Raw genomic sequence first — 8,902 nt, 5'->3', positions numbered from 1 at the left:
AGTTTTTCTCTGCACACGGAGGATGTTTCTACAGATCTCCATGTGCAGAGTTTCTGTGGGGTGTTTGTCCCATTGGGTGTAATCCTGGTCTGTGAGGGGACCCCACACTTCACTGCCGTATAGGGCAATGGGTTGGATTACACTTTCAAATATTTGGAGCCAGATTCTTGTTGGTGGGTTGATGTTGAAGAGCCTCCTTCTTATTGCGTAGAAAGCCCTGAGTGCCTTCTTCCTCAGTGTCTTCACTGCCAGGTCAAAACTCCCGGAAGAGCTGATGGTGAGACCGAGATATGTGTAGCTGGATGTGTGCTCCAATGTGTTGTTGTTCAGTGTGAATTTGTACCTGTTTCCCTGAGGTCTGGCTTTCTTCTGGAAAACCATAACTCTGGTCTTGTCCAGATTGACTGTCAGTGCCCAGGTCTGACAGTACTGCTCCAGCAGTGCCAGGTTCTGCTGCAGCCCCTATTCTGTGGGCGACAGCAGGACCAGGTCATCTGCGTAGAGCAGGAACTTGATTTCTGTGTCGTGTAGTGTGTGACCAGGAGCTGCAGACTGCTCCAACATTCCTGCTAATTCGTTGATATAGATATTGAACAGTGTTGGGCTCAGGCTGCAGCCCTGTCTCACCCCGCGGCCTTGGGTGAAGAATTTAGTCCTTTTGTTTCCAATTTTCACTGCACATTTGCTCTCTGAATACATTGATTTAATTATGTCGTACACTTTGCCCCCTATGCCACTTTGGAGTAGTTTGTAAAACAATCTCTCATACCAAATCGAGTCAAATGCTTTTTTGAAATCGACAAAGCAGGCAAAACTTTTTCCTTTGTGTTTTTGGTGGACGTGTTTGTCTATCAGTGTGTGTAGGGTGTAAATGTGATCAGATGTGCGGTGATCTGGCAAGAAGCCAATCTGACTTTTACTCAGGACACTGTTCGGTAAGGAAGGCCAGTATTCATGTATTTAGGATACTGCAGAATACCTTCCCCAGGTTACTGTTCACACAGATGCCCCGGTAGTTGTTGGGATCGAGTTTATCTCCACTCTTATAGATGGGCGTGATCAGTCCTTGGTTCCAGGCCTCTGGGAAACATCCAGCTGTCATGATGAGATTGAGGGGTTTGAGCAGGGCTTGTTGCAACTTTGGGCTGCTGTGTCTCAGCATCTCATTTATGACTCCATCATGGCCACAGGCTTTGCGTGGTCTGAGGGCCTGGAGTTTGTCCAGTAGCTCCTGCTCAGTGATTGGGGAGTCTTAGGGGTTTTGGTTGTCTTTGATAGCCAATTCCAAAATTTGAGTTTTTCAAAAGTGGCTTTGGTCTGATTGATTTGTATTCGGGAGATTTTCAAAGTATGTTTGCCAGATTGTTCCATTTTGGATGGCCAATTCTTCTGGTTTTGATTTGTTTAAGTTGTTCCACTTCTCACAGAAACAGTTCTGATTTAGTGACTCCTCAATTTCTGCAAGTTGTTTGTTTATGTACGTGTTTCTTTTCTTTTTCAGCGTGTGTTTGTAAAGTTTTACCATGTCACAGTACCTGAGTTGCAGATCTGTGTTGTGTGGTTGTCTGTGTTTTTCATTTGAGACTTTTCGTAGTGCATTTCTGATGTTTTTGCACTCCGTATCAAACCACTTTTCTTTTGCTTTTGTTTTTTGGTAGTTTTTTTTAGTTGTTTTTAGCTTAGATTTTGATGCTAGTTTGTGGAATAGGTGATTTAGTTTTTGTGTGGCCAAGTTCATCCCTAGTTTGTTGGTTTGATATGGAGTGTTTAGGAATGTGTCCATCAGTGTCTGAATTTCGTCTCTCATGAACTTGTCTCTCTCTCATGTCCTGCAGGCTCCTCGTCTCTGCGCCCCGGTGTGCAGGAGAGACGCGAGGGCCGCGTGATCGGACCTCAGCGGCTCGTGGACAAGCGGACCTGCGTCACGAACGGCGGGGAGGAGAAATGACTCTGCTGCTCGCTCGGCGTGTGTGCGCGGAGGTTCTCACGTCTGTCTGTTTTAATAATCTCATGTCGCGCGCGTGCGTGTCACTGTTCACACTACAGAACAAACAGGTCGCCCCGGAACGGCGATCGATGTGAAACTGGCTGTGATCGTGGCGCCCGCAGTCGTGACGCGGCCCGGCTCCCCCCGAGCGCCGGTTCTGTGGTCGTCCACCCAGCCCGGTCCGGAAGGTGGCTGCTGGAGGCAGGGGAATGATCTGGGAGCTGGTGGGGTGTCAGAGGGGACAGGGGAGCACAGAAGGTGTTAGAAACTTTTGCTCCACCAGTTTGAGAGGGGGCAGACTGACCCCTCCAGGACCAGGACTGGACACACTGACTGACCCCTCCAGGACCAGAACTGGGGACACTGACTGACCCCTCCAGGACCAGGACTGGACAGCCCTGCTGCAGACACACACACTGACCCCTCCAGGACCAGGACTGGACACACTGACTGACCCCTCCAGGACCAGATCTGGACACACTGACTGACCCCTCCAGGACCAGGACTGGACAACCCTGCTGCAGACACACCAGGGTTTACTGGCATCTCCATCAACAACCTCTTTTGTTAGATGATTGCTGTTAGCTTTTTTTTATTTTACTATGTCTCTAGTGTAATAATGGAATTTTTTGACAGCACCTTGACAGTTTAACAGAGAGGACTGCAGACTACTGATGAACAGGGCGACATTTAAGTTTTAATTCCACATCAGTGCAAAGTCCAAAAGGACACCGGCCATCTCTCGGTGGAGGTGGGGCTTCCATCACATACAGGGAGCGAATCCCTGAGCTCTTGGCTCAGGGGACCACAAGGGCCACCGACTGCAGAAGAGGCCTGGAAAAAAGCAGGAAACCGCTGCCGTTCGACGCGCGACACCAAGAGCACAGTAGGTTTCGGCTCTATTTTTTCACAGCTCCATGGTCGCCCAGGTCAGGCGCCCCGCGTGGTAGCTGTCAGAGAGGGAAGGGCTTAGAATAAGACGACGAAGAGGAACAAAAGGGTCAAGCAGCTACAACGTACCGGTAGTGCATTAGTGCATCGCCACAGACGCGGACCTGCAGTTCTGCTCCAGTTTCGGTTACAGTAAGGTTTACGTGCAAAGACCAAATAAATGCATTTCTGCTCGTTGCCCACACCTAAGATTTGTTGTCAAAATTAATGCTTGGTTTCAAGGCGAAACTGTTTTTAAGAGGCAGGACAATTCAGCTGAAGGGATTGATTTCTTCCTGCTATCCACTTGTTAAAGAAGAAAAATTCAGAGTTGCTCAAATTCAAGTCCAGTACGTCTTCCTCTGCAACTCCACAGATGTTGACCTCCAGTTCTGCTCCTGTTTCGGTTACAGTAAGATTTACGTGCAAAGACCAAATTCAAACAGATTGTATAATGGTACATAGATATCGTTTGTTAATGCACAATGTTTTATGGCTCCAGTGGAGCCTCATACCTGCTATGCCAACAATAAAAACAATGATCTTTGCACTTTTATCTGTCCAGCTGATACGGCTGTTAAGAACAGAATGTCAAAATGCAGCATCATGATAAAGCCAGGTTGGTGCATGACTTTGAAATCATGTACAAAGGTTGTGATGTTAATCATTTAACATCTCTGTGTTGGGTTTGATTTCAGTAACGAACCCAGGCTCCAGAGCTATGTCGGCCTCAGAAACCATCGAGGTGGCCACACTCGGACGCCCCTTCCAGCTGGGGATGCTGTATGACTGCCGATTCCAGGTGAGAGATTCACACTGAGGTGACCTGTCTCCAGCTGTATGACCTTGACAGACACACTGATTCCATGTGAGAGACTCACACTGAGGTGACCTGTCTCCAGCTGTATGACCCTGACAGAGACACACTGATTCCAGGTGAGAGACTCACACTGAGGTGACCTGTCTCCAGCTGTATGACCCTGACAGAGACACACTGATTCCAGGTGAGAGACTCACACTGAGGTGACCTGTCTCCAGCTGTATGACCCTGACAGACACACTGATTCCAGGTGAGAGACTCACACTGAGGTGACCTGTCTCCAGCTGTATGACCCTGACAGACACACTGATTCCAGGTGAGAGATTCACACTGAGGTGACCCGTCTCCAGCTGTATGACTGACAGACACACTAATTTCAGGTGAGAGGTTCAGACTGAGGTGACCCGTCTTTCACCTCTATGACAGATTCCAGGTGAGAGCCATACTGAGCTGAGCTGTATGGACCCTCTTTAGATTCTGATCTGATGCAAGTTCGATGTAAGTTTTCTCTACACATCAAAGACGCAGCTCTTTCGACGTCTGCCTCTCCACACTGTAGATCGCTGCTGAATCCTATTGGTTGCCATGCTGCCTGATAGTCTGGCTCCTTCCTAGGACTTGTGCTCCTCCTGCATCATCAGGCACTGTACACCCACATTAACAGTCCTTGGTGTTCCCAGAGACAGAGTGTCAATGATAAGATCACTTCCTCCCTGGCTTCCAGTCATACCCATCTGGCTCCAGACTGGTGCCGTGTCGTCCCCTAGCGTTAACCCACAGTGGACACTCCATCTGGCTCCAGTCTGGTGCAGTGTCGTGCCCCTGGAGCAGTTGGGGTTAACGGCCTTGCCCAGGGGCCCAACGGAGTAGGATTCCTCTGTCGGCTGCGGGATTTGAACCAGCAACCTTCCAGCCACAGGAACAGATCCTCAGCCACAGAGCCACCGCTCCGCCCGACAACCGCTGCAGGACACGGAACACGTTCCACACCGCCCGACAACTGCTGCAGGACACGGAACACGTTCCACACCACCCGACAACTCCTGCAGGAAACTTCATCTTGCGTTAAATCTCGAGTAAACCAAAACACAGAATAATGTTCGGGTTTTGTAAAATAACTGTTCCTAAAAGTTCAACTGAAATAAAATAATAACTTAGTTCTACTCAATCCCTTAGTTTTAAAATCTACAAAAATCATTTTAAATTCTCTAAATTCAAAGCTTTCCTTTCACCAGACCTCCAGCCAGACTGATGTTGGCCTCTCTCTCATGCTGTCGGGATAAAGCTGCCTTTCAAATCAATCGGCATCCTGCTGCGACTGAGATGATTTAATGTCCACAGGGGAAAGTGTGGTTATAGATTATAAAGACCACAGGACACCTCAGGGTTTGCAAACAACGGTCAGACGAGAGAAGGCGTCTCTGCCTTTTCTTGACCACATCTCCTTAGCAGAAGATCTGAACACAGATCAAACGCTTCTAAGGAACAGTTCTCAACACGCCAGTGTGAATTTCAAATCGCATTTCAATGTTTTTTGTCTGGCTTCTGTACTTGGTAGATCCACACGCCAGTGAAAAATTAAAAATACCTTTCCTCTGAGTGACCTGTCGTGCTCTATTTCTGGGTGACCTTGGACATCATCCATCTGTAACGAACGGTGTTGACTTCTGACGATTCTTGTGCACTCTCTCTCACCTGTATATAAAAGCACACTTCAGTCACCTGCAGGCGCGAGGCCCTGCTGACGAGAGACGCTCTGGTCCTCAGGTACGGGGCTGTGAAAGAGCGAGAGGCTGGAAGTGGGGCCTGCTCCTCCTCTCTCTCTCCCCCGTGTGCGCTCACAGGGTCGGTCTCTCTGAACGTGCCGAAGACGGGCGGAACTCAACACCCCTGCCTGGACGACGAGAGGAATAACAGGTAATCAAAACATTTAAGGACACCGACCGACTGACCTTGCCGAGAGCGTTCATGAGGTTTCAGACCGAAGTTCGGGAGGAAGGCGAGAGCCGCCGCTCGCCTGCGCTCGTCAGTCTCACACTCAGCACATCTCACACTCCTTCACCCAGCAGCTCAATCCTCTCCAGCGCACTCTTTACAGTCCAGCTGCACCACGGAGAGGAGACCCAGGAACACCTGAGGGGCGACGGAGAGGAATCCACTGTCACACACAGCAGTGACACGGGCACACGCAGTCACATGGGGACAACACAAGGGAACTCACAGCAGATGATCGCTCGACGGCATCGCAGCCGAAACACGGGGTCGAGCCCAGAGAATTTCACAAGGCACTCAAAGCCCATCAATCACTCTCTTTTCTTGAGATCACATGTTAATGGAGGTTCCAGGAGAGATCAGAGCAGGAACAGGATACCCCCGTCCACGCAGTGTGACTGTTCTCGCCAGAGCCCACAGACCACACTCATTCCTCAGCACAAGTCCTGAACTGGAAGACAACAACCGGGGCAAACCAGTAAGTTACTGCTGATCACTACTTAATAAACTTCAAGGTTTAACAGACAACCTGCAGATCTCCTGTTTTCAGTTTTTATATCATTTTTGTGAGTCACACATCCAGAACACCCTTTCATAACGCATCTGTACGCCCTGTTCTTGCATTTCTTTGGGTTAGTTTCTGCTCACTTCCCCTGGAGTGCAACACCGAAATAAGTGTTTATGAAACTTTCATTTCTCTTTACCTGAAGTCAAATAAACCTGCAAGAACAAGTCATCCATACAGAGCTTCAGCACAGCGTATTTCCTGTCACTTATTTTATACTGTATTACTGTATTTGAGGTGTCATCTGAACCGAAGCAAACCTCGAAAACACGTTTTTACAACATTGTCGATTTTAGCAGTGGTGATGCAAACCTCCAATATAGACGGTTTGAAAACGTTGTCTCTTTTCAGCGGAAGTGCAGCAAATGTGTCAATCGGTTTTTAGTTCATTTATTGATCAAACTGTTTCTATCAGCCCTGGATCTGACATGAGCCGCAGCGAAACCGGAGCCACTTCGACACACCGGTATTTTACAATTTCATTAAAAAAACACTTGATATCTTTCCTTCAGGAGGAGGAAATACAAATATCAGCGAAACAAGCCAGCTAGTCAAAGAAACAGCACATTTAAACCAACAAAACTACAATTTCACTCAAAATGTCAGACGCCAACTGAAATTAAAGTGGCCTTCGAGATCAGTTCAGTGAGCTCAATAATAAACTTTCACACCAACAGACCCACAATTTCACCACAAACACATGGAGCTTGTGTCTGTGAAGGTGAAGTGTGAGACGATTCTGTCATCAGGAGGGAGGGCCACAACAGTACAGCAGAGAGAGCCATCACTGTTACCCACATACTCTCACACCGGTCCCATGTAGAACTGCTGTATTAAACTGTCTGGTGAAGAGACGCGTCTGAGACTTCTCACGATCAGGACAGGTCACGGTAAACATGCAGAAAGGGATGGTGAATTCTCGTTTCCCCTTTCTCTTATTTATTCGTTGTCAAACATACCAGTCTGTGTTATTGTGCGTTTTGAAAAGTGGTTGTCGATTTCTTTAAATGTTTCATACAAAAATGCTATTTGGAGAGTAACTAATTAGATATTCCCCTTGACTGAGGATGTGTACAGTCATCCATCAGGACTGGTACATTTAAAAATGACTGGAGAGAGCGCCACCTACAGGCGAAAGGCCACATCACAGCAGCAACGTGTGAACAATAAGACTTTTACACCCAAAAACCACAATATCTCCACAACCCCATAAGCACAATGATAAAGACACTTTTACACAATTTCACCACAAACCCCCTGAGCTCAATGACAGACACTTTTACACAATTTCACAACAAACACCCCGAGCACAATTATAAGACACTTTCACACAACTTTACCTTAAACCCCCCGAGCACAAAGATAAACAGACACTTTTACACAATTTCACCTCAAACCCCCCGAGCTCATTGATAGACACTTTTACACAATTTTACCACATTCCCCCCGATCCAATAATAAAAATACAGTTGTATACAATTTCACCACAAACCCCCCAAGCTCAATGATTAAGACACTTTTACAAAATTTGACCACAACCCCATCGAGCACAATGATAAAAAAACAATTTTACCTCAATGATAGACACTTTTACACAATTTCTCCACAAACCCCCCGAGCTCAATGATAAAAAGACACTTTTACACAATTTTACCTCAAACCCCCCGAACACAATAATAAAAATACAGTTTTATACAATTTCACCACAAACCCCCCAAGCTCAATGATTAAGACACTTTTACACAATTTGACCACAACCCCATCGAGCACAATGATAAAAATATTATTTTACCTCAATGATAGACACTGTTACACAATTTCACCACAAACCCCTGGAGCATGATGATAAACTTTTACACAATTTTACCTCAAACCCCTCGAGCTCAATGATAAAAAGACACTCTTACACAATTTCACCACAAAACCCCCGAGCACAATGATAAAAATACACTTTTTTTACAATTTCACCACAAACCCCCTGAGCTCATTAATAGACACTTTTGGACGATTTCACCTCAAACACCGTGAGCATAAAGATAAAAAGACACTTTTACACGATTTCACCTCAAACAGCCCGAGCTCAATAAAAGACACTTTTACACAATTTCACCACAAATACCGCGAGCACAAAGATAAAAAGACACTTTTACACAATTTTATCTTCGACACGCACATCACATTCTCTCCACTGCACATATCATTTCCATACCTCCTCCCTCCTCATCCAACTTCTCTGGTTCCCTTCTCTCCAGCTTCTCTCTTCTTGACTCAGCATCCCTCAACAAACTAGTTACACGCATGAAACCCACCACATCTATTTTAGACCCCATTCCCACCACTTTATTCCAGTCCTGTTTCTCTTCTCTCTGTCCCATTGTGCTCAATATTATACATGAATCCATGAGCATTGGTGTTGTACCAACGGTCCTCAAAACTGCTGCCATTACCCCCTTGCTAAAAAAGCCTAACATGGCTCTCGACAATCTTAATTTTCACCCCATCTCCAACTGACCCTTTCTTCCTAAAAGTCTAGAACGTGCTGTCACACTCCAGTTACATCACCACCGATCATCTAATAGCTTCTGATTCTGGTTCCCTCTCTATACTC

The 8,902-nt window shown here is 46.7% G+C and overlaps 1 long non-coding RNA gene across 2 annotated transcripts; it reads left to right on the top strand.

The window, feature by feature from the left end:
* The first annotated feature begins 2,790 nt into the window (after positions 1–2,790).
* On the top strand, positions 2,791–4,784 carry LOC138243470 (uncharacterized). 2 transcript variants are annotated; one of them, XR_011192134.1, is made up of 3 exons: positions 2,791–2,873; positions 3,616–3,719; positions 4,297–4,784. It is a non-coding gene; the product is annotated as an uncharacterized lncRNA (long non-coding RNA). The 2 variants fall into 2 exon arrangements; XR_011192133.1 differs by having other exon boundaries at positions 4,164–4,784.
* The last annotated feature ends 4,118 nt before the right edge of the window (positions 4,785–8,902 follow it).

This window comes from Lepisosteus oculatus, chromosome 14 (genome assembly GCF_040954835.1).
Source record: "Lepisosteus oculatus isolate fLepOcu1 chromosome 14, fLepOcu1.hap2, whole genome shotgun sequence".
Classification (NCBI taxonomy): Eukaryota; Metazoa; Chordata; class Actinopteri; order Semionotiformes; family Lepisosteidae; genus Lepisosteus; species Lepisosteus oculatus.
This window is presented reverse-complemented; position numbering and strand designations above follow the sequence as displayed.